This window comes from Camellia sinensis, chromosome 3, assembly GCF_055761805.1.
Source record: "Camellia sinensis isolate YWXY chromosome 3, ASM5576180v1, whole genome shotgun sequence".
Lineage (NCBI taxonomy): Eukaryota > Viridiplantae > Streptophyta > Magnoliopsida > Ericales > Theaceae > Camellia > Camellia sinensis.
In genome coordinates, this window is record NC_138963.1 from 13,027,269 (window position 1) to 13,053,924 (window position 26,656).

Sequence of the window (26,656 nt, forward strand, 5' to 3'; positions counted from 1 at the left end):
ATCTTGATCTAATCACAAATCACGTAGGATTTTCAAGATAGTTGAATTGCTGATGTTGTAATCTGTTAGAAAGTGTTATCATTGGATGTTGCATGCTTCATTTGTAATTTCCATCCTATAGAGATCGTAAGATATCAAATTTGAATTTGCTTTCATGCCTTTTTATCTTATCTCTTTGGTTCTTGGTGGCATGAAACTTAATGCCATAGACTCTTTCCTTCATCCTTCTATCTTGTCTTGTAATTCTATAGCCATACAAGCATCTCTGTTACTTATCATGGTCATATTTCTTCTCATCTAATCCTTGCAAAATAAATAAATAAAATACCTAAATTAATTAATTAAATAATAATAGGAAAGAAAGCAAGGAAAGTTGTCCCAATTCCCAGTGAATTTATTATTTATTTTTTTACATTCTCTACAGTGAGCTTATTTAGGATATTAATGAATCTATTTTAGTTAATAATAATGTTGTAACGGACATTGCTTGTACCTGTCATCGTATTCTTGTTCCAAAAACCTTTACTGGTTTTTCTTTTGTGTCTCAAAAGGAAGAAGGAAAGAGAAAACATTCACTACTCTATCTATTTTTTGACTTTGAGCTTCTTGAGTTCTAAATCCTTCTGTTTGTTTTGTTGCTACCAGTTTCATTGATGTCTTTTAATCTAGTACCTCTGTTGTGGTGTTGATGGAAGCAACAGGCCTAGAGATGGTGAATTTTGTTAGAATTTTTGTGTTCTTGACTGACTGTTTTGCCCTTGTATTGCCAGTTATATTTGCTGAAGACAATTTGGTAATCATCAAATTTAACTGGTCTAGACACTTTGGAAGTACAAAGAATAACTCCTTCGCTTGGGAAAAAAAAAAGCATGATAGATGGAGATAAAAAAAAAAAAAATTGTTTATGATTTTTATATTAGGTGAGTATTCTTGTAAAAATGTAAATAGGGCATATTTTCTAGTTAGTCAAAGAAAGGTAAAATATATAAGAGAAAATTCAGATTGGTTTATCATTTCAAATCAGAAAGTAGCCTCATTCTCATGCTATTTGTGGTCTCTAATTTTCAGTTTCTAGTTTGCTAAGGCTTGTATAAAGTGTAAATATAAAAATAATTTGGAGATCTGATCACAACAAATGGAAGCATTGTAGAGCTCACACTCTCTCTTCGAGTCAAAGGTTGTGCATCAATCATAATATAAATGCATTCATTTGCTTTCCTAATTCTTTGTTATCTTTGTAGGTGCTGATAATCAGGCAGAGATTGTCGAGGAAAGCATCAAACATGCAAAGGAAGCTATAATGCTGGATATGAAAGATGGGAATTCTTGGTGTAAGGCTTTGTATCAGATTTAAGCTAAAACAGTAATTTGAATTTCTTTGGCTACTTTCAGTTGGGGATGTGTGGATTGCAATTGGGTGGGTTTGAATGATTTCTAGTAAGGGGTTTTGGTAAAGGGTTTGATGACATAAGTGGCTTAAAGGTAGGAAGAAAGAGTGTGCAACTTCAAGACTAGCTATGTTGCATGGGATTTTTCAGAAAATTTGAACTTGTAGGTTTTGTCCGAAAATTAGTGTGTTGCATATTTTTCCTCTATTAGAATAAGAAACTTTATACTTTTTGTGGAGTGCTATAACAAAATTATGAAAGGTTTAGACAGTGGCAATTGTGGTTGATTATGAATTGTGTAATCTATTTTTTCCTTGCAAGCAGGAGTAATCGTGGGTGAGCATAGTTTTTTTTTTATGTAATCTAGAGATAATTTGTTGTGGCACGCTTTTTTTTAAAATTTACCCTCTTGGTTTAGATTATGGGTTATTGCAAATCTTATTTAATCTAGAGAATTACCATGTACATCATGGTGATAAGAAATGACTATCATATAAATGCCAAGGCTTTTAGAATTATAGAATATATATTACTTTGTTTTTACATTGTACCAAAATGGGCATTTGTTTACTCTTTTGTGGCAAAGAATTTGAAATTGTGGGTTTTCTACAAGAAGAGAAAAGAAAAGGAATTTAGGGCTTCTTAGGTTAAGCTCTACCTTATGCTGTATTTGTTGCTTTAGTTCATTAGAGTTAATTTTTTATTTTCATTGTTTCTTATTTACCTATATTCCTCAGTTTTTTTTTTTTTTTTTTAGCAATCTAGTTTTTGTCATCAACCCCATATGGTGGCTGCTATAGCAATTACCAACTATCATGGAGGCAGGTAAAATATTTTTATTTGATTTCGAATATCTACTCTATTGTAGCTGCTGGTTAGTATTTTTGGACTAAAAGATGTTTGTTTTTAAATTAAAAGACTTATTGATAGTTCTTTGTAAACCTAATGCCCTTAGTTGATGTTGTTGTTATTAAATGGTTTCGTCTAGTTTATTTAGTTGATTAGGTGCATAATTGAGTTTGTTCTTTTAAAAAAGTTTATTGTGTATTGAAAAATGGATTTATTTGCTTTATTTTATAACTAAAAAAAAGCTACGTTCGGCATGTGATTGGCTTATATAACATTGCTTTTATAGGGCCATTGAATTATCTTATTAATTTTGAAAATGTTTTATTGATGTTTTAAAATTTTTTGATCATTTCTTAATACCTCAAGAAATATTTTTGTCCTTGAGTCGTCGGTTTTTTGACTTAAGTGAAGTTTCCTTTGTCATGCAGACAAGAAATACAATAGGGTTAGTTGCACTAGCTATTGCCGCGGGTTTAGGTGCCTTAACACATACATTGGGCACCCTCGTCTCTGTGATAGGAGCAAGTGGATTTACTGCAATTGCAGCAACAACTGTTATAGGAACTGTTGTCAGTAGTTTTAGATAATCTCTTAATAGTTGTCGATATGTTTAGAAAGTTAGATATGCATAGTTTTGGATGGTTTAAACTTTTTGTACAGTTTAGAACTTAAGGATATAGTTTTCGAATGTTTGGAATGTATAGACAATTGTTGAATGTTTATAATTTATGGATATATTTTTTTTTTATGGTTCAAACAATATTTTGGTGGTTGATTGATATTTTGTGATGCTTGTTTGTAATATTTGTTAGATTGTACAAAATTGGTCAAACAGAACCTGCTGAATTTAAAAATAAAAATAAAAATAAAAAACTGCATATTCCACGACAGGCATAATAAGTCGTTGTATTACATATTTTACGACACGCAATCAGCATTGTTATTTTTCTCACCAATTAACGGCATCCAAATGTAGTTGTAGAAAAAGTAACAACGACGCACAAAATCTGCCGTTAAATAGTTTTTAACGGTGTACTATAGCATGTCCTAGAAAAAGTAACAACGACATACGAAGCATGTCGTTGAAAGTGAATGACTTTCCATGACTGGTCATAATATGACGCGCACTGCACGTCGTATAATGGTTTTTACGACGTGCATTACACACCGTAAAAACCCTTTTTTGTTGTAGTGTTTTGCATAAAGGTGTTAATGTCAATGGTCTCTACCAATTCACTTCATCTTCTGAGCAATTTCTCTCTAAGTTTTTCAGTCTAGCACTACTGCCCCTATGTCTGATATGCTTTGCCATCGTAGATTAGGACATCCACCATCTCTAAAGCTTCATCATATGGCTGCTCTTTTACCAAATAAATTTTCATTGAGTAAGGACTTGTCTCGTATTGATTGTAATGTGTCCAAAGTTCATAGGCTTCCTTTCAAATTGTCTAATACTTCTGCTAATTGTCCATTTTCCTTGGTTCATAGTGATGTATGGAGTCCTTTCACAGTGGCTAATGCCCCATTTCGTTTCTATGTTTTGTTTGTGGATGATTTTAGTAGATTCACTTGGGTTTATCCTTTAAACTACAAGAGTGAGGTGTATGATAAATTTCTTGTATTCAAAGCCTATGTTGAAACTCAATTTCAGACTTCACTTAAGATCCTTCGGACTGATTGTGGTACTGAATTTGTTAATAAAAGAGCTGATGCTTTTTTGTTTTCTCATGGCATTGTTCATCAACGCAGTTGTCCCTATATTTAGGTTGAAAATGGCATAGCTGAACACAAACATAGACATCTTACTAAAACTGCAATAGCACTTCTTCATCACTCTTCTGTTCCTATTAAATTTTGGTTTGATGCTATTGCCACAGCTGCTTTCCTTATTAACAGAATATCCTCTAGTGATTTACATCACAAGACCCTTTTTGAAGTTTTGTTTCATACCTTACCTGATTTTTCCTTCTTCAAAGTATTTAGTTGACAATGTTTTCCTTGGTTAAAGCCTTACACTACTCACAAGCTGCAACCTAAATCCGCTTCTTGTGCTTTCTTGGGCTATCATCCTACCATTAAGGGTTATAGGTGTTTTGATCCTTTTTCTGTTAGAGTCTACATGTCTAGGCATGTAGTCTTTAATGAGTCTTGTTTTCCTTTTTCTCAGCAGTCTTTAGTTCCTTCTTCTTCCTCTTTAGATTTGTCTAATCTTACTTCCTTTTTCTGGTCTACTTCATTAGTTTCTTGTTCTGTGCTTCCTTCTAGGCCTTTTTTTGCACCACCTACTTCTGTGCCATCTTCTGCTCTTTCTGTTTTACCTTTGTCTGCTTCTTCTGAGCCTTTTTCTTCTTCTTTTTCTTCTTCTCTTCTTTCTCTTGCTCCTGCTTCCCTTGTTCAGCCCATACCTATTTTCTCTATTACTATTGACTTACCTCCTCATTCTCTTCCTTCTTCTGTATCCAACACACATCCCATGCTTACTAGATCCAAACACAAACTCCCACCGTGTCTTGCTGCTACTACTTCTCTTCTTAACACTAACCTACCTCCGTTCAGGCTGCTCTTCAATCTCCTATGTGGCTTTAAGCCATGAAGAAATAATATCAAGCTCTTGAACAACATGGCACTTGGGACCTTGTTGCTTTTCCATCACATAAGATTGCCATTGGGTGCAAGTGGGTTTTTCGCATTAAAAGAAATTCCAATGGTATTATTGCAAAGTATAATGGTAGATTGGTGGCCAAAGTGTATTTGTAACATGAGGGCATTGACTTTCATGAGACTTTTAGTCTAGTGGCTAAACAACCCACCATCAGAATTTCTTGAGTATAGCTCTTCAATTTCAATGTCCTATCAAACAGCATAATATTTCCAATGCCTTTATTCATGTCATTCTTCAGGAAGAGGTCTATATGATCCAGACTCCAGGATTTGTGTAATCTCCTAATCATGTTTGTAAACTCAAGAAAGATTTATATGATCTCAAGTAAGCCCTTAGGGCTTGGTACTCTATTTTTTCAACCTTCTTGTTCTCTCAAGGGTTCACCAATAGTCTTTCAGATACTTTCCTCTTTATCAAGAACACTTCCACTAGTCTTACCATCCTCTTGGTGTATGTTGATGACATATTACTTACTGGAAGTGATTCTACCCTGCTTGCTCAACTTCTTTAGCAAATGCATAAGGCATTTTCAATAAAGGAGCATTTCAGTTCATATGCATGAGCATGGTTATTTCTTAACTCAAGGCAAGTATGCAGTTGCCTTATTTCACAAAGCTGGTTTGCAAGACTGTAAACCATGCTCTTCTCTTGTGGTTGTTAAGTCAGTGCCTTCTGAATCTGACTCTTTGCCTTTTTCTCAGCCTTTTTTGTATAGGAGTTTAGTGGGAGGCCTACAATATTTGACTATCACTAGAACTGATCTCTCATTTGCTGTCAATCAGGCTTGTCAGTTTATGCATCTTCCCACCAATGCTCATTTTCAAGCAGTTAAGAGGCTTCTTTGCTATGTTAGGGGGACTTTGTCTCATGGCCTCTCTTTCACTCCTAGTCTTTTTTCTCTTTCTTCATTTTCAGACTCAAATTGGGCAGGTGACAGTTTTGATTGAAAATCTACCTCTGGCTATTGTGTTTATCTTGGGTCTAATTTGATTTCTTGGTCAGCTAAGAAGCAAGCTACAATCTCTTGGTCTTCCACTGAGGCTGAATATCAAGCTTTAGCTCATGCCACAACTGAGCTCACTTGGCTTCAGCAGTTACTTGCGGTTTTTTGTGTTTATTCTCCTACTATTCCTGTTATCTGGTGTGATAGTTTGTCTGCTATGGCTTTAGCATCCAATCTTGTGGTTCATTCTCAGTCCAAGCACATCGAGATTGATTGTCATTTTATTAGAAAGAAAGTGGTTGCCAAATAGGTTGAGCTCAAATATGTTCCTACAGTTGATCAAGTGGCTGATCTCTCTTTCTCGATTTCATTATCTTCAAGACAAGCTGTTAGTGCTTCCTTGCCCTATCAGCGAGAGAAGGGATGAATGAGTTATCACATCTAACATCACACCATCGAACATCAAACCTAAGTTGCAGCCTTTGCCTGCTACAGCTTGTGCATCACAGGTCTGTAATCGTATCCAAATGGAATGCTACAATGGAATCAGTTGTGGTGGTTAGAATATAAGTTTGTTATAGTTTTTTAGACTGATATGAGCTATGCTCGTTAAAAAGTTAGTTAGGATTAGATATTTTGTATAGATCAGATATTTTGTTTACTGTATAAATACTTGTGTAAGATACCTTTTGGAATAAGATGAAGATTTATAAGATTCACAATAGGTACACTATTTGGTATAGTAATTGATGTGTGTAACACTATTGAAAAAATATATATATTCTGATAAAATAGTTAAAATCGGTCAAAAGACCACTCAACTTATACAAAAATTAATTAATTAAAACTTTTAAATTTTATTTTATTTTAAAATTTAAATTGTTTTCAATTAAAACATGCACAACACTATAAGGTTCACTTTATATCAGTAAAACAACTCACTTTTTTCTTTTTTTCCTGATGTGAGATTGTGTAAAATAAAAGTTAATAATTGTTTTGGTAGGAAATTTATTTTGAATCAATAAGGTAATATATTTTCTAAAATCATGATACTTTTTAAAAAATAATTTATTAAAATTTTATGCACCTGTTATAAAATGATAGAATTTAATAACATTATATTATAATATTACGAGCTCTTTAATTATATTATTAGTTCTTTCTTATTTTTATTTAATTTAAATATTTTGTTAATCAATATGATAAGTTTTTTAGTTTTCTTTAATTATAATCATGAATCTTTAATAAGCAATAATCTGACTACAATTTCTATAATAGAAAGCATCATGTTTTGAAATTAGCACTTTATTTTTAATTGACAAATGAAACTATAATTATTGTTTGTGAGTGATAATTTTTTCAAATCTATTATTATCTATATATTAACGCAAAATAACTTTTTGTCCAAAAAATTTTTAGAGCTCCAAAATATTAATTTCTGTTTATAAAAATTAATAAATATATACTGCATAAAATTATTAACCCATCCAAACATATCTAATTTAAAATTTTAAAAAAAAATTAGATGAAAGTTTATATGTAAATCAAATCTAATTTAAACAATAATTGATAGATTCTGGAGTTCAAATTTAAAGTTTAAGAAAAATATGAGAAAAAATAGTGTTTTTTTTTTTTTTTGGTATAAATATTCTATGACAAAAATGAATTTTTCATAAGAAAAATATTTTAGAAACAATATATGTGTGGTAATATACATTTTATTGCTTAAATTTTAGTTATTTAAACTTGTAATATTTAAAAAAGAATGTTCAAAATAAAATTTTAATAATTTATGTTGACCACATTTGATATCATACTTTACATGACACTATTCATATATATCATATAGAGCCTGTCAAATGATGTAATTAGTGTGAAGCAAAATATTACATCATATAACAAATATACAAAAATATGATAATTTTACACCACTCAATTAAAAATATATAAAAATGTAGATTAGCCAAATCAATATTTTATATACAAATATAAGTGAGTTTAGGGGTTTAGTAAAATGGTGGTGATAAGGCAAGGGCAATTGACAAAGAGAAGTTAAGATGCCTAGCAGGAAAAAAGTTAGATGATTAAGATTGTGAAAGTCGCGAAGTGGTTGAGAGAGGCGAACAAGAAAAGGGCTCAATGTAGATCGCTAAAGCTAGCTAGTGTGAGAAAATTTAGAAGTTATACTTGTTAGATAAAACTTGATTTCAAGAAGGACAAGAGGATAGAAGTCATTGGTAGTCCATTGTTTATCATTTTCATTTTGTTATTCAATTTTTTGAGTTAGTTTCACAAACCAAAAGAAAAAAAGAAAAAAAAAAGAAGAAAGAAAACAAAAAGAGAGAAGTAATTATTATATATATACACATAGTTTACTATATCATCATATGAATCTAATATATGACAAATTAAAATTATGAAAATAATAATATATTTATAATTTGCCATAGTTTTTATTTAATTTTTTTTAATTACATCATGATGATCATGTATTTATTATTTAGAACTTCAAACATAACATTAATGATACGAAAAAAGAAACATAAATGAAATTGTGATTAAATAGTTAAAATTTAATTAATTCTATTTCTTTATGTATTTTAATTGTTTTACTGTTTAATTTTAAAATCAATTATTATTTATTTATTTGAAACCGTGCTATTACGCTTATATACCAATTAATGCATTTATTTTCTTCTTTGATGTGGTTGAGTGTCTTGGCCCCATTAGGTTGACTGGGAAGGGAATCTTAAGAAGACTATCTTTTAGCGTACTTTGATTAAAAAAAAAAAAAAAAAAAAAAAAAAAAAAAATTCTTTTAGCAATAGAAACCATTATAAAGAAAGAATCCGGATCACCCGTCGCCTTCCCCTGTCGCCCTTTCCTGTCGCCCCCAAAACGACGTCGTTTTGGGGGTAATTTTCAGAAAAAAAAAAAAACGCAGAGAAGAGGAAGGAGAGGAAGAGGGAGAGGAAGAGGGAGAGGGAGGGTAGGGAGGAGGAGGAGGCTGCGAGCTCGCCGTCCTCGTCCCTCGCCGCCGTCGCAGCCGCCGTCGCTGCCGTCGCAGCAGCTCCACCTCGTCGCAGCCGCCGTCGCTGCCGTCGCTGCCTCCGCCTCCGACCCGTCTCCACCTCCTCCTCCTCCTCCTCCTCTGTATTTATGCCCCCCTCCAGTCCGGCCCTCCTCCTCCTCCTCCTCCTCCTCCTCCCTCCCTCTTCCTCTCCTTCCTCCCTCTTCTGCGTTTTTTTTTTTCTGAAAATTCGCCCCCAAAACGACGTCGTTTTGGGGGCGACAGGAAAAGGAGACAGGATAGTGCTACCGACGATCCGTTCCCTATAAAGAAAGACTTTCTTGTAGTCTTTTTTTTATCTTTGGGCCGGGATTTGACCACTCAATATTATTATTATTATTATTATTTTATTTTTTGCATAGGGAAGAAGGGAATCTCCATTGAATTGAAGGGAGCCAACACTTTCTTTAGTCATTGTTTATTTTAGGGCATAAATATGGCAGCTCAACTTGTTTGGTTTTTTTTATTTTTTTTTTCTTCTTTCGCATAGGGAAGGAAATCTCGGATGAATTAAAGGGAGCAATACTACATTGGGTATACCCCAACTAGTGCACATATTTTCTTACTAATTAATGTGTATAGTTTCCTTTGTGATGTGTCTGAGTGTCTTAGCCCAAGATGTTGACTTAGAAAGAAATCTTACTTTGTGATGCGTTTGGCCCAAGATGTTGACTTGAAAAGGAATCTCAAGAAGATTAGCTCACATATATTTTAAACAAATCGAGTTGGCCAAAATCCTGACGTCTATTTGCTGATTTTTATCAGCTATTCAATAGTAGAATTACAACTCTACATGTAAAACCTGCTGCGCCCCTAATAAAGGCGCATACACAACCTATATAAAAAACAAATTGATAGATAATCTCGCAAACTATACGCATGTGAACTTATATATATATATATATATATATTTTACTAACAGTGCATATATAACTAATAAAATATAAATTGATAAATAAACTGCCCAACTATACACATGTGAACTTATATATATATATTTTATCAATCGTCCATTATCTATACTATTAAGTGAGGTCTAAATTTAATTTTTTAAAGATTCTATCATGCGCAAATTAAATAATAATAAATAATAAATAATAAAAAAAACTTTTCTACTACACGCATGTTCACGGCAGTTTAACTGCCATAGTAATTTCAATTTTTAAAAACCAAATTTACAAGTTTTAAGCACACTCATTGGGTGGGCTCAAACACTTTAGTTGGCAAATGTCATTTTTTTTACAATTAAAATTTTTTTAGTCAGTAAAAGTGGCCGTGAAGGTGTAATTTCTTGTAGTGTGTGAAAGCAACGAATGATATTTGTTGTGTAAGTTTCTTTTTTTTTTTTTTTTTGTAACGTAAATTCTTGCTGATTAGCTAAGTAAAATATATAATACAATATAATTTACTTATGGAAAATAATTCCTTAAATCATGTGTATCTTAAAATTTAAATCCCTAAATGATAGGTGAGTTCAATAAATTCTTTGTTGATTACAATTTTAAATTTCAATTTTTAGTAGCCAATATATATATATATATATATTTTAAATAACCAAAAATCAACATAATTGGATTAGAGTTTTGAAAATTCTAGAGCTCATAAAATTAAAAACTTATTTTTCTTAATATATAGTACAGATAGATGATTAATGTCTAAGTGACATTTAAATTATTGATTGGCAAAAGAGAAACAATAGTCAAATTATTAGAAAAATTTATAGACATTAAAAGTTTTGATTGATAGATTAGGACAAAGAAAAAGTAATTATTATTGACTTCACAATATATTCTTCTAGTTATTTTTTATCTCATAATATCATAACCCTAAAAATAAAATAAAGAAAGCTAACTAATGTGTAGCTGAAATTAATTGAATGGTAAATATATCATTAAATTACTTCACCGCCTAATTAAATAGAACCACCGCACGTGTACATGTAGATTATTTTATTTTATTTTTGGTCCAACATGGGTACATATAGATCGGGTTACACCCAACTTGCACTAGATAGTAAGACAATGTATATCATTTTAAATTTGATTTCAAGACTTCGTGTATTATAAGTTATAATAATAGTTTCATGATTCTAAAAAATAAAAAATAAAAAACCTAAAAATAAATAAAATAAATAGAATTGACAAGTCAACAAATCTGATCAATTCAATTCACACCCAGACTAATTAACTATTTTTATATCAAAATAAATAAAAGAGAAGAAAGAAAATTATGTGGTTATCTATTGGAAATTTTATAATACACACCTTATTTTGGAATATGTATCATATGTCCTAATTATAATCTTTGTGGTATTTAATTACAACTTAGTTATGATTGATTGTGATATTAATTATGACTCATTATGATTATTATTTTGGTTATAATTCAAAAGATTTTCGATTATATTTAAGGGTACTTGTTTTTTTTTTTTTTTTTTTTTTTAAGGTTCTTGGTATTAAGATTTTATAAGATAAATGATATGCAATATTTTCATAGTGATTGGAGTTCCTCAACATTTTTCTAGAGAAATTTCAAAACACAAAGATTTGTATTTTGAAATTTCTCTGATTTGTTCAATTTCTTTGATTTTCTCTGTATTTTGAAATTTTCTCTGTCTTTTGATAAGTTAATTTTTCTGTCATTTTAAAGAATTTTGTGAAAGCTTTATCTCTTGATAAGTTGATTTTGTTTGCCTAAAACCTTGGCTAGATTTGTATGTGATACCCAAAGAAATTTGTAAAAATGAAATTTCTCTGAAATGTTGATTTTCTCTACAAATTCTTTGGCATTAATATATTTTCTTGAGATATGAAAATTCTCTGGAATTCCTCTTGCGCCTGTTGATTTTCTTTGACATTTACTTACTACTTATCTTTTAAGTTTCTTCTTTAAGCTAGTTATGTGTGTGTGTGTGTGTGTGTGTGCGCATGAAATTTTCTCTGGTATTTGCAATTTCTCTGACCGCATTAGACTTCTCGATTTGTGTGTGATAGCCGAGAAATTGTAAAAATAAAATTTTTATGGCATGTTGATTTTTTCTGCAATTTCTCTGGCATTAAGATATCCCATTGAGATATGTAATTTTTCTAGAATTCCCCTTGTGCCTGTTGATATTCTCTAAAATTTACTTACTACCCCTCTTTTAAGCTTCTTCTTCAAACTAATTGTGTGAAATTTTCTTCAAACCAGTTGATTTTCTCAAAATTGATGTGTAATTTTCTCTGACATACTGATATTCTCTGTCATGAGATTTTTTTGCCTTTACAGTGAACATTTTGAAAAGGCTGGGACAAATTTCTCTGTGTAATAGCCAGAGAAATTTGATTTTCTTTCCCTTGTCATGTTGATTTTCTCTGGCCAAATCACACACTTCCCCTGTGATTTTCTTTGGCTAAATCAACTCGAAATCAATGAATAATGAACACCTCTATTGCAAATCAACTCGAAATCAACTCCATGAATAGAAATCAACTCGAATAGAGCTTCAAAAACAAAAATTCAACAAAATTACAAAAACGAGATCTCCAAATCACAAATTGAAATCGAAATCCTAATGCAAATGAACTTGAAATTTAATGTGGAATTTGCTTATAGTTTCATTTGTTTCAATGTCCAAAAAAATTACACAATCTAAATCTAGTTCCCAAAAAGGAGTAATTATCAGAGCTACCAAGCAAAAGAAGGTTAGGGTTTGGTGGGGATACAACATAATATATATATATATATACCTTTCTTTTGAGGCTTTGCAATCTGGAGACAAGTGAATTGAGGTGATGAATAGCTTTATCAGGGGACAAGTCGACTTCGACGGCGTCAGAGACGTTGGTGTAGCTTGCTTTTTGCACCCCTTTTGGATACGATTAGCTCTACAAGTTGGACTCTCGTGGTTCTAAATCTAATTTCACAAGTGTAACGTGAAACAGTGAAAACACAAAAGGAGTCCAAATCTGGCAATTCTTTTGGAAAATCGATTTGAATAAAAAATGCCAAAAATGGACTACATTGCTAAATTTCAGAGTCACCACCTAAATATTTTTGAAAATTTTAAGAAACCTGTGACTCGTGCCAAAGGCCACTTATCCGTCATCACCAAAGTATCTTGGCTCGGGAACTTAGGTTCAAGAGGGGAAGGTCATGAATTGAGGACCCCATTCCCTCGATCAAAGATCGGCGTCTACTAATCATGATGTGATTCTTATTTACATTATATGCTCTAGTTTCGATTATTAGACTAACATTACTATGTGTTGCACACAAGTATAGACTAATTTGCAAAAGTTGAAACACTTTGATTTCGTGTTTGTTTGAAAATTGTTTTTGATACTTGTCACTTGGAAAATGTGAGTTTGTATGTACGCTAATCATTGCATCCCAATTTTCGTAATTAACCTTCATCCATAGGCATTCAAAAAGTTATATCATTTAAGCATTTAGTCTCATAGAAAGCATGCTCGATATGGCAACAATCACATGCGATGGAAGATGCTAAAGTAATAAACGCTCACCTAGTACTCCAAGGCAAGCCAAACAAAACAAAACAATTAGAAAATATGCATGTTCCTAAATAATGCAATATGACTTATGTAACACATATATTTATGTAATTTTTATAGGCTCGACTATGAGCATGATATATGATCCAATTCCAAGACATGTGATAAATCACGTATTCAAACAATGAAAATGAAAATGACATTGGTTAATATGATGAGCCGAATCCAAATGCATGTGAGACGAGTGCATGCAAACATGAGAAATGCTAAGAAACATGATGCTCTACACTACTATTATAAGCAGGTAAATAAAAGGGAGAAAGAAATGGGGGTTGAAAGACATATACGTTTATTACATATTTTGCCCTCGTGCAAGAGGGCCTAAACGAATGTCCAAGTGTCCGAATTAAACTAACTTTTACAAAATCAAATGAATGAATAAACAACTAATTAGCTAAGCTATTACAACAAGACTAATAATAAGAAATAAGCTAGCTACTTAATTACTACAATAAAGGTACACAATAAAACTAACTATCTAAGTTACTCAATAATAAACATTCATAATCATTACAATAATGCTAATTATATTTAATTACAATGATAATGAGAGCATTAATTTACAACATTTGATAGAACTAAAAAGCATAAGGATGGCATGCATGTGACGATTTTCAGAAGCAACTTTGTCTACCTTCCTTGGAATTTGCCCTATTTCACCTTCAGCCATTGCCCTCAGTTTTCTACAAAAAAAAACTCTGTTTACCAAACATTGGGGTCTGACAGGTCCCCAATGAAGCTCGGCCGGGCCCAAATAGGACCGGTCGTGCCCTAATTTCATGCAAAACTCTATTTTTATGTTCTGAGGTAAAAATAGTACAGACAGAATTTTCTGAGCTTTGTTTGTCTCTCTTACACTTCTCTATCATGGAAAGCCTTAAAAGAAGAATGGAGTCATTTCCAAAACTATCCATGAGCAAGTTGCTTGCTTGATGATTTCAGCTACGATTTGGACAAAAATCAATGAATGCAATGAATCAACACCAACTCCTCCCCTTTATCATGGAGTGAGCTCAAAGGGGGAAGTAAAGATGCTTCAAGGGTCGTCAAAACACTATGAATTGACGTGTGACAACTCTTGACACAATAGACTCGGCATAATGTCCGGTCGAACCTAAGCAATATAACTCATTTTCTTTATGTTGGATTGGTTCATTTTAAGCCAAATTCATTAGTCTTTACCATTCTTTAATCCATTTGTCCAAGGTGATGATTACGCCCACTAAATGAGAAGCATGTCAAGCGGGAAATGATTCTCAACATGAAAGAGAGACCATGCTGTTGATGATGAACCTCCGTAGAGATTAAGCCATTAAGCATAGATCTCTAGCTCATGTTTTGTACAACCATCAACCGGTTGAAACAACTCTCAAATGGAAGAAATGAATGGTAAGTTGCTTATTAAAATGAGGCTTTTATACAACAAACAAACTAATCAAAGCTTGAACCAATTAAACAACCTAGGATAGCCTTAAAATAGCCCCCAATAGGTGAAAAATAGTGGCTCAAAGTGCATGAAAAAAGCCTAAAAAGCTAAACAACAAGCAAAGAAACTAAGGCTAGTCAGCAAGAACAAGGAGAGATGGCTAACCCCTCCACCTTTGAAACCTCCAAGCATGATTTTTAGCTTATTTTAAACTCTGAAAATCAATTCGAAAATCAAAGAAAAGGGTGAGGGTGCGAAACAAGGGTTTGAGCTCTAGATGAAGGTGTAAGAAAGAATGTTAACTCTCTCTACCCTTTGATAGCTATTGAAATAGGCTCAAGACAATATAAAAACACAAGAAATAGATAATAAGAGACAGCAAAGAGAGCAAGAGAAGAGATAGTAAGCTTATACCTCTCAAAGAAGCAAGCTCTTGTTTGTAACACAAACTTGGTTCAAGCACAATCTCAAGTTTGAATTGTGATGCTAAAGTCTCAACCAAGTTTCTAAGGTTATGATCTAAGGTGATGTATTGTATATGAATATTCGTCAAAAAAGATAGGTTGGCTCAAAGATGACTTGAATAGGAAAAATGAGCTCTCTCTTGTGTGTATAGGTTTTTTAGAAATTTTTCAGCCCTCAAAATAGAGGTATAACCTCATTTTTATAGAATTTGAGCAAAACAAGTTGAAAATATCTTCAAAAAAAGACAGTTGGCGGGCTCTCGCCCAGAACAGTGTGTATCGCTATCGAGGTATAGCCGAGCCCAAATAGCCACGGCCGACTCCCAATGGGGCACAGCCGGGCCCTAATGTCCTGCCTCACTCCCCTGTTTCAAACTCAGTATAAGATGGCACAATGGTCAAAAATGAACCTCTAAGGTAAGACCGAGACAAGTAGGAAGGTTTTGGGATTGTTTCGAGGCTCGACTTTGGATTCCCTCACCGAGAACTAGAATTACACAATGTAGTTTTCATCATCGAATGCGCTGGACCAAGCGCATGAGTCTTACGGGTGGTCAAAAATGGGATGTCTACAGCTGGACATCTCTTTTAATATTGAGATCATCGGAATTGGTGGTGGTGGTGTTGAGGAAGCTTTTTGTGAAGAACCCAGATCCAGCTACTGCTACAACATTGTAGTCGATTTTCAAACAACAATCACGGGGGCATTTGGTTTTTAGTGAGAGAAAGAGATTAGAGAACCCGTCACGACCTAAATTCGATATCTGAATTTTTGGCATCGCAACAAGACAATAACTGAAGGCATAACAAATTAATAGTGCAGCGAAGTAAAATAAAAGGGTGCCCATAATTAAAAATATATATATTGGAGCTTTTATGTATTTATATTGCTAGAGCTGAACTATGACTACAAAGTCTCTTGTACCTATTCCATGCGCTGGTCCTATCATGTCACCTGAAAGTGGTTAACAACTATAAACATATATCAGAGTGAAAAATATTATACAGAGAGCATAAGGGTATAAAAATCACTATGGATAATTATTTGGCTAAACAGAGATTTGATCGGTAACAAAAATACATAAATCCTTTTACATAACATAAGCATTATGCGAAAATCATATAAATAAATAATCATAACCATGGTACACAACAGAACAGATGTAAGGATTCAAAAGGTAGCTCGTATGAATTCTAAAAGTAGCTGCCACAATAATGCAACACTTAACTCTGCACAACACTTTACTTCATACCAGAACGGACCAGACCATAACAGATGTATGGATTCAAGAGGTGATTTGTACGAATTCTAGAGGTGACTCCCACAATAGTGTACCACTTAGCTCCACACAACACTTTGCTCCATACCAGAGAACATAACAGATGTATGGATTCAAGAGGTGGCTCATACAAATTCTAAATGTGACTTCCACAATAGTATAGCACTTAGCTCCACACAACACTTTACTTCATACCAAAATTTAGAGGAGCAGAGGGTCACTTAAAGTGATAATACAAAGGGCCAATGGTTATTTAAGTTCCTTCAAGGCATATGACCTCCGTGGTGGTACTTACAAAATAATTGTGCAAAACACAATTAATAAACAGTTATATCCATGGATTTATTCTTTTTAAGCAAATAGGGTTCATTTAACAAATAATATACTTTTAAAAACTAATATGATTTGTAAAACAGATTTACATAAAACAGTTTATGGTAGCTCTAAATAGCGTGAGAAGACCCTTACTATGCAGTATTGTGCAACACTATGCTGCACTATGCAACATTGTGCAGCCATGTGGTTTCTTGAACCAATTAACCAATTTCCTCATATTCCCACTATGGCCCAATAAATATTATATTTACATTATCATCTTTTGATAAAACATAATGATCCCTAATTTCAACTTATATTTTAGTGCATACAGTCATAAAAGTACAAATGATTTCCCAAGTGTCAATTTAACTAATTTAGCTTAAGATATTTCAAAATAGATTACCGTATAATTTTCGTAATAGGCATTATTCGAGGTGTTATAGAACCAACTAAAGAGATAGATATAACACCAACTAGAGAGAGAGAGAGAGAGAGAGAGAGAGAGAGAGAGAGAGAGAGAGAGAGAGGGGGTGGGTGTGGGTGTGCGTGTGAGGGACCTTAGGTTATAAAAACAAATATCATGGATCTCTTACATTATCAAAAGTTAGAGAGGGAAGTTAGACTAGTTATTCCATTAAGTTTTGTGTGAATTAAAACATTAAATGAACCAAATTTAATTATGTTAAAACTAACAAACATTGTATTTTTTCAAGAATGCCAGTGTAATTTATCCAAAAATTAAAAAAACTCAATGTTTTTATTTGATTTTTTTTTTCTCTTTTTGGGATAGAAATAATTTTAAAAGTTTAAAAATATTCTTTTAATATTTGTTGTGGTCAAACTAATTTATAATTAAAAAAAATAAAATTAGGTAATTTCTTACTCCTTTCATAAAACAAACTAATTAGAATCTATTTTTTGGGGCATTTGAACGTTCAGTTTGCTAAAGGTTCAGTTTTCATAAAACAAACTAATTAGAATCTACTTTGATAAGAATTACAAGATTTCCCACTTCACATTGCAATTCTCTTTTCAATAGTTTGCTAAAGGTTCGCCCAAAAAATCGTTCTTGCCAAATTGACTCGATTATCAAAGGCCTCGCTTGAGATCTAACGCCTCATTGTGATGTTCAGTTTAAGATTTTAAAATATCTTAAGCAGATATTATATCAAAAAATTGAGTTCATCGTAAAGACAATTAATATGATTTTATAGTATCAGAACGAAAACATCAAATATTTTTTTAAATTAAGAAATTCTTTACTGCAGTAACGCTTGGACCACATTAATTTGTAACCTGTGTTCAAAGTCATCTTTCTCTCAAAAAATGCAATTTTGTCATTACCCTTGAGTGTGACTTGCACATTAATTGGACTAGACTAAGCTACAGTTTCAACAATGATATGTGCATGATATATATATATATATATATGGTGTTTATTGGGACTTATTTTTAGAAAAAATATTTGAGGTTTATCATTTTTTTTTTTTTTTAATAATCTTTGCACTAACAAGAAAGCCATGACAATACGCTCAAAAATATATTTGTAAGGGCGCAAATACATTGATTCCATCATAAGAACAATTAATTGATTTCATCGTAAGAACAATTAATTACAGTATCATAACAAATACATCATATATTTTCCTTGAACTACAAAAAAAAAAAAAAAAAGAAAAAAAAAATCTTTGCTCCTATAATTTGTGACCGAATGTTCAAAGTCCTCTTTCTCTAAAAAAAACTATATTTGTTTGGTAATAAGGTTTGAAAAAAGTTTTCAGTTTTGAAAAGAATTTTGAGTTATATTTTGAAATTTTTTGGATTTATTTTTTAAAATATTTAAAAGTTTTCTTAATTCTATTTTTTCAGGTCAAATATTTTTATTTTAAATATTTATTTTCTTTAATGTGTGCCATATTTATTACATGTATGCATTATATATATTTTTAAATATTTTAAATATTTATTTTAAAATGAGTTGTATTTTTTGTATTTTAAATACATAATTTTTATTTTAAATATTTTTCATTTTTATTTTAAATATTTTAAATATTTTTTAAATTGTATTTTGAGTTTTTTTTGAAAAATTTTAATATTTAATTTTTTTTAATTTTAAAAAATCTTGGATTGCCCATATTTATCTAAATCATAACAAATTATTTAGCCAATACTTAAAAAAATAACAAAATATTTTTTTTAAAAAAATAAAAATATTTTTTTCTTCAAAAATAGAAATAAAGAAAATATTTTTTGAATTTTTTTATTTTTTCAAATAAATATAAAATAAAAAATAATTTTAAAGAACAAAATAAAAAAAATTGATTTTTTTTTTTAAATAGAGTTTTGAAAAGAGTTTTTAAATTGAATTTTGAGTTGTGTGGTTATGAAAATAATTTTTGAATTTTATATGTTTGATTATAAGTTTTGAGAAGAATTTTAATTTTTTTTATTTATTAAAATCATGACTAGAAAACAAACCAAACACTACGGTACCGTTTGGTAACACTTACGTTTTCAGTTTTCTATTTATATTTACAAAAATTTTAAAAACTCAAATAAAAACTTGTTTGGTAAAATTTTTGATTTATAAATAAGTGGTCTCAGTTTATAAATTTGGCTAAAAAATGAAAACACAAAAAATGTGTTTTGGTTTTGAGTTTTGAGCTTTTTTTTTTTTTACCACCTAACACTAGTCACCACCCGTCACCATTTTCTACCACCATCTTCCGCCACCACCACTCACCACCCACCCCCCACCATCACCTGCCACCACCACTCACCATCACCTGCCACCCACCACCCACCCGCCACCACCCACCACCATCACCACCCACTCGCTACCACCTACCACCCGCCACCACCCGCCATTCGCCACCCACCTGCCACCACCACCACCCACCACCCGCCGCCGCTACCACCACCCACTCGCTACCACCAACCACCCGCCACCACCCACCCGCCACTGTCACCCACTCACTCACCACGACCACCTACCACCACTACCCATCCACCTCCAGCCGCCACCACCCACAACCCCCCTGCCACCACCACCACCCACCACCCGCCACCACTACCGCCACCCATTAGCTACCACCCACCACTCGCCACCCGCCACCGGCCACCACCACCACCACCACCACCACCACCCGCCACCATCACCCACCCACCCATCACCACCACGCACCACCACCAGCTACCCACCACCCACCGTTACCATTTTCCACCACCTTCTTCCGCCGCCACTTGCCACCATTTGTCATTTCTCATTATTTTTTATATTTTTAATTTTTTAAAAATATTTTGTCAATTATCAAACGTGTTTGTAGTTTATATTTTTTTAAAAATAAACAAAAAATAAACAAAAACCAATTTATAAAATTTTTGTAAATATAAACTGAAAATGTAAACGTTAACATTTTCTTTAAAATTTTGTTGGTTAGACATACCACATTAGTGGGGGCTATTTGGAAACAAGGAAAAAAGTCACATTTTTTTGTCTATAGTAATTTTTTTTTTTTAAAGTCTATTTCGTGTAGATGAATTTAAAAATTTAAAAAAAAATTCAAAAAAAGCCCACTATTTTGTGTTTATTTTTGTATTTTCTGAATTTTTTTTTTAAAATTAAAAAAATTTTCTATTCGTTTTGTCTAGTAAAATTTAAATACGTAAAAGTTTTCAATTTTTTTAAAAAAATTCCCTAAAAATGAAAATGAACCAACAAAAAAGCAAATCCGGAACACCCCCTTGCCTATTTTGAAAACATGGTAAAATAATTTTTAAAAAAATCAAAAAGTCACACAAAAAAAGTCAACTATGTTCTTTAATTTTTTACACTTTTTATAAAAAATTAAAATTCCAATTTCTCAAAACAACTTCAATCTTCGTGAACTACTTACAATTTCTACTCTCAAGGGGTTGGACTTGGACCAGCACCACCCCATTTTTCCCCTTATAAATAGCAGCGCTCGTTTGAGTTAGGGTAATCACAAGAAAGAAAGGAACCAAGTGAGAGAGAGAGAGAGAGAGAGAGAGAGAGAGAGAGAGAGAATGGCAACTATTAAGACATTCAAACCAGTCACCACCAACAGTTGCTGCCACGTGAAATCGGAGAAACAAAACAATTCATCGATTGCTGCTGTTGCTGTTGCACCAAATGAAGACCTAAAAAAGTTGGGATGTACTTTGTTCGAGATCCAGCACGTAGATAGTTCTCCTACTAAAACCCTACTTCTCCACTGCCAGCTCAAACGCGATGAATGCCTTCAGATCGCTAACACCAAATACTCCAACTGCTTATGCGCATTATCTCAAACCCCAGACAATGATTGCGGCGATGTCTACATCTATTCGGAATCCCAGTAACCATCACCACCAATTGATTGGTGGTGGGTAGATGTTTGTGGGTAACATCTTTGCTGCAAACCCTCACGAGACTCCACTCGTCCTCTAGAGTAACCTAGGGGTTGAAAAGGCTTATTGCACGTGCTAAGTGCAATCGCATTCCCTTGCCTGCGAAAATGGCATTTTCTTCTTTCTTTCTTTCTTTCTTTCTTTCTTCCTTTTTATGTGTTTCTTATTTTGCTTTCAGTTTTCATTTTCCAGTGCAATAATGTTGTGCAATATTGCCTTGTAAGAATGGCTTTTTTCTCCTTTCTTTCTTTTTATGTGTTTCGTGTTTTGCTTTTAGTTTTCATTTTCCAGTGCAATAATGTTGTGAAATATTGCCTTGTAAGATTGTCTTGGAAGGCACAAGAGTAGTGCTACACTGATGATTTTTTTATAGCACTTTCAATGTATCACCTCATGTGTGGTGGGACCCCTTATATCAATGATGGGTTAATACATAAATTGGTAGATTAAATGTGGTATACAAATTGGTAGATTAAATGTGGTATAAAAAGGTGGCATGTATATACTTGGTTGATCCGAATTTGTTCTTAATTAGATTGCCATTGACTATTTTGTTTGGTTTGTGAAAATAGAGTTGAACGCGATTCAAATAAATTGATTGGTATGAGTCCAAAACTATTATTATAATCCATAAATTTTTTTGTCATTGTCCATTTTATTGTGTTTATTATTTTATATGTAGATATGTAAGGCCAGTTGTAAGTTATATGTAGATAAGTGGTAGATTAAATGTGGTATAAAAAGGTGGCAACTATAAATAATTTTATGATATTATGTATAAAACAATTTTCATAATCTAAAATCGTAAACCATCATGATTTTCACAAATAATAACATAACGTAGAAAATAAATAACATCCTGGGATCAGTTATGCGAAACCTTCAAATGATCCAAAATTAATAGAACATAAACTTAATAATAATATTAGTGGTAAAATGTTTTTCTCTCTTGAACCTCTTTATAATACGTTATTCAGAATAATTAATGAAGGATCTAAATATACTTTTATAGGTAGAAAGATGACTAATTTTCTAATATAACTATAACTCCACTTGCCCATCAATGTAGGAGATTTGAAAACTACTTAATCTATTAACAAATCAAATAATAACTTGTAGTTCAAAATATAGAACTATAATCTCATTAAATCTATAATTCATATTGTCATATCCTCTTTATTGATGTAATCTTCCTTTCCATCAATAAAGTTCTGTTTGCTGATCAAAAAAAAAAAAAATATTGTCATATCACGTGGATTACCATAATGACTAAATAATTAAATTTAGCCTTCTAGCAAGTGTATACTTGATTGATCTGAATCCACTTCCATCCATTTCTTATCTTTTAGGCTGTGTTGGAACAAAATACGGTAGGTGGCTATCAATGAGAGGGAGAGAGAGAGAGAGAGAGAGAGAGAGAGAGAGAGAGAGAGAGAGAGAGAGAGAGAGAGAGAGAGAGAGTAGGCATAGAGAGATGCTGTTTTGGCCTCAAAAGTAACAGTTTCCAATGTTGTCATTGCAATTGATCCCAAGATATTGAAATGACAATGATATTCACTTCACATTTTCGCTTTCAGGTTAAGAATCAGCACAAAAACAACAATATAGACAAACGTGCTTTTATGTAGTGAAACATGCTTTAGCAGTTAGGCATCTGTCGTTTGATGAGCATGATAGAAATCTATAATTTTGCTGACATAGAGAGCAAAATTAAATTCATTTGATGAACAATTTGTTAGAAATGGTTTTGGAAAGTTTTGAAAAAATTTGATTTTTCCTTAACTTTGGTCTATTTTTTTGGTGGGACCCATATGCCAAAGTTGGCGGGTTTAAGTAGTAACGAGTTCTATGTCGCGTTGTGATTCATGTGGTATATTTGGTTGCTCAAAACTATTATCGGATGAATGAGAAATTGAAGCCAAAGATAGCTCCATAAAAATTGTGTTTTTGGTAAAATTTCCTAAAGGTTTGGTTTGAGGCTTGTCCCACATTGATTTGGTGAGCAAACTTTGAATGGGTTTATCAGGCATGGGTTTGTAACTTAGGGAGAGCACCCCAAGTTTGTAGAAGGAAGATGTTATGAGCAAATTAGGCTAGACCCAGTGGATCCAAAAATAAACACACGCACGCGCCGCCGTCTGTCCGGTCGGGCGGACTGGGCTGGGCCTGGGCTTGGGCCTGGGTGCGTGGTGTGAGGGTTGGGCTAGTTCGGCCCAATAACAATCTTTTTGGGCAAAATAACATTTGAATTTAATTTAATTTTTTTGGTAAAATAAAATCTGTCCATTTTAATTTCGATTTTTGAATTCAAATCTGTTTGCACCTCTTCAAATTTTGTACATTTTAAATTCAATTTTGTCCAGTTTCATATCTGTCCAACAGATCCAAATCTGTTCAAACCCAAAACAGTTTTATCTGTTTGAAAATCAAACTAGATCTATCCGAACAGGTACCATACTTGTTCATTCAAATCTGTACAACTACGAAATCATCTATAAATAAGACATGCCCTCATTTAGATTTTTCATTCACAATTTTCATTCTTCTCTGCTGCAATAAATCTCTGCATTTTGCTGCATTAAATTTCTGTGAGAAAGAGTGTATACACAAAGTGTGTTCGTTGTGCAAACAATTTGTAGTGTTGCTTTTTTTTGCTGTTGATCATTTTATCCTGGAAGATAAACGTTCACAATCTGAAAGCACCATGGAGAGGACGAATATATCTTAAGGACACAGTGTTAAACACTGGATTTGATCAAAAAATTTGTTCAACAAATTAATTTGGTAAGTAATTAATTTACTTTTCTATTTTATTATTTTTTCTGTTTCAGATTTTGATTTTTTTTTTGTAGCAAAATAAAAATCTATTTTATTTATTTTATTTTATTTTCTAGTTCGATTTTTGTAATCAAATAAACTCTCTCATTTCCTTTATTTCTTCTGTATTCCATTTGTTGTGAACTACACAAACATAATTTATTTTTAAATACAGTGAAGATTGTCCAACAATCTTAAGACAGAGAATCTTTTGGTGTCTTCATTGTATTTAATTTTTTGTGCTTTCACAAAGTGATATTCTGGTTGGAAAATACAAATAGTAGTAATATACTGTTTATTTTCTTTGGCAACTAGTAATAATATACTGGTATCATTAACAATTGCAGAATATTAATTTGTGTTACAGAAAATTATTGTGGTATTTTATTTTTCTAGTTTTAGTAACAAGGAAAATAAAATTATTTTGTATTATAATTTATTTTCTGATTTTAGTAACTAAAAAACTAATTTGTGTTTTGATTTTTCCTGATTTTTGTAATCAGATATTATGGCTGCTGAAAGTAGTACTCCAAATCCGATCGTTACAACAACTCCAGTCCCTATCCAGTACCATGTTCAAGTTTCGATAAATCACAGAGAAAAACTGGAAAAATTTAATGGCACTGAGTTTAAGAGATGACAGCAGAAAATGCTGTTCTATCTTACAACTCTAAATTTGGCCAAATTTCTTTGTGAAGAGGCTCCAGTACTTAAAGAGGATGAAAGTGATCGGCAAGTTGTTGCCGGTGTAGATGCTTGGAAACATTCTAATTTCCTGTGCAGAAACTACATCGTCAGTGGCCTTGACAACATGTTGTATAATGTTTACAGCCCTCTGAAAACAGCAAAAAAATTGTGGGATTTTTTAGAGAAAAAATACAAGACAGAGGATGCCGGCACAAAGAAATTTGTTGTCGGTAAATGTCACGACCCAAACCCGCTCCTAAAAGTTTGGTCCATGACCGGCCTGTACTTAGGCCTCAAAACAAAATTTCAATAATATGCATTCGACAACGGGGCCTAAAGCGGAAGCAAACAAATTACAGAACGTCCATTGAGTAGTGCTTATATGCTAGAATTTTAATTATATACAAATTATACATATATATATATATATACACACATGCCCACATCATATAGGTATATACAAGGAGTTAGCAACCAAAAATTTACATATTACTCAAGGGTTTAACAAAAGCCATCAAAAATCTGACAAAACATGTAACATTTAAGAATCAGACAAAAAGCTTCGATTGTGGAGGCTTAACACAACAGACCCACCAAAAAGGGCTCCTAAAGTTGACCTAGGGCTGTCTTCCAAGCTGATCACCTACATAAACATATAAAAACAAAGTGGGCAAGGCTCAATGAATAATAATAATAATATAAAGAGGTTTGGGTGAAAATGCACATGTCTTGGAGAATATTTATCTAACGTTTACATGTCCCCTTTATCATATTCCAAAACGGCCTCGGGCCCAACATAATACAAAACAGCCTCAGGCCCAACATAATACAAAACGGCCTCGGGCCCAACATAATACAAAACAGCCTCAGGCCTAACATAGTAACAGCTGTTCTGAGCTTATAGGTTAGGTGGAACATCGACATGTATCCATCTCCCTCGGCCTTAAAGCCATTATTCATAACACATTGTTTCATGATAAGGTAAATGGAACATCGATATGTCTCCACCCCCTTCAGCCTTAAGGCCATCATATATAACGGAAACAGAATGACCTTAAGTCCATTTCTTATGTCATTGCTCATACATGTATTGTTACTCAATCTTTTTCATTCACTTTAAATTTATTTATCATATGCCACTCACAAGCAAAAATACATGGATCATAGTATTATTTATCCCACATATGCCATACACAATCATGATGCATAGACTGTAGTATAATTTATCACATCTGCGATTGTACAATCAAGGCACATAATTTATAAATAGAAATACAGAGATAAATATACATCATTACACTACTATTACTCAAAATGGCTCAGGCGAGCATCGGTCTCTTCCCGAAAGTGACCTACACCTAGCACAAATACACAAATGGATAAATAATGCATTCTTTCCTTAGTTTATCTCCTTAGTCATTTGTTCAATTCGTTAATCCGTATGAAATTGTAAGCATTTTAGATGGATCTAATGTACATATTAATAATTTTAGAGGGTCAAACGAAGGCAACAAAAGTGACAGAAATCTTCCTCATGTGCCGCACGTGCGGAAGTCTCCCACCGCACGTGCGGCCCGTACGTGCGTTTATTGCAGAATACTGAAATTGTTTGCCCCGTTATCCGCACATGCGGCTATGAGCCCCGCACGTGCGGCAGTGCCTCCCGCACGTGCGGCCATGAGCCTCGCACGTGCGGTTCTGGCCTTGTTTGAGCAGTCCGTAAATCCATCAAAGGCAAGCTTTCCAAACTTATTTCTAAGGCTCAATTCAAGCAAATTTACTTCAAAAA

At 32.8% G+C, this 26,656-nt stretch overlaps 1 long non-coding RNA gene across 1 annotated transcript; it reads left to right on the top strand.

Annotated features, from left to right (window-relative positions):
* The first annotated feature begins 896 nt into the window (after nt 1–896).
* LOC114308014 (uncharacterized) lies at nt 897–2,983 on the top strand. The gene is made up of 2 exons (XR_003645338.2): nt 897–1,331; nt 2,146–2,983. It is a non-coding gene; the product is annotated as an uncharacterized LOC114308014 (long non-coding RNA).
* The last annotated feature ends 23,673 nt before the right edge of the window (nt 2,984–26,656 follow it).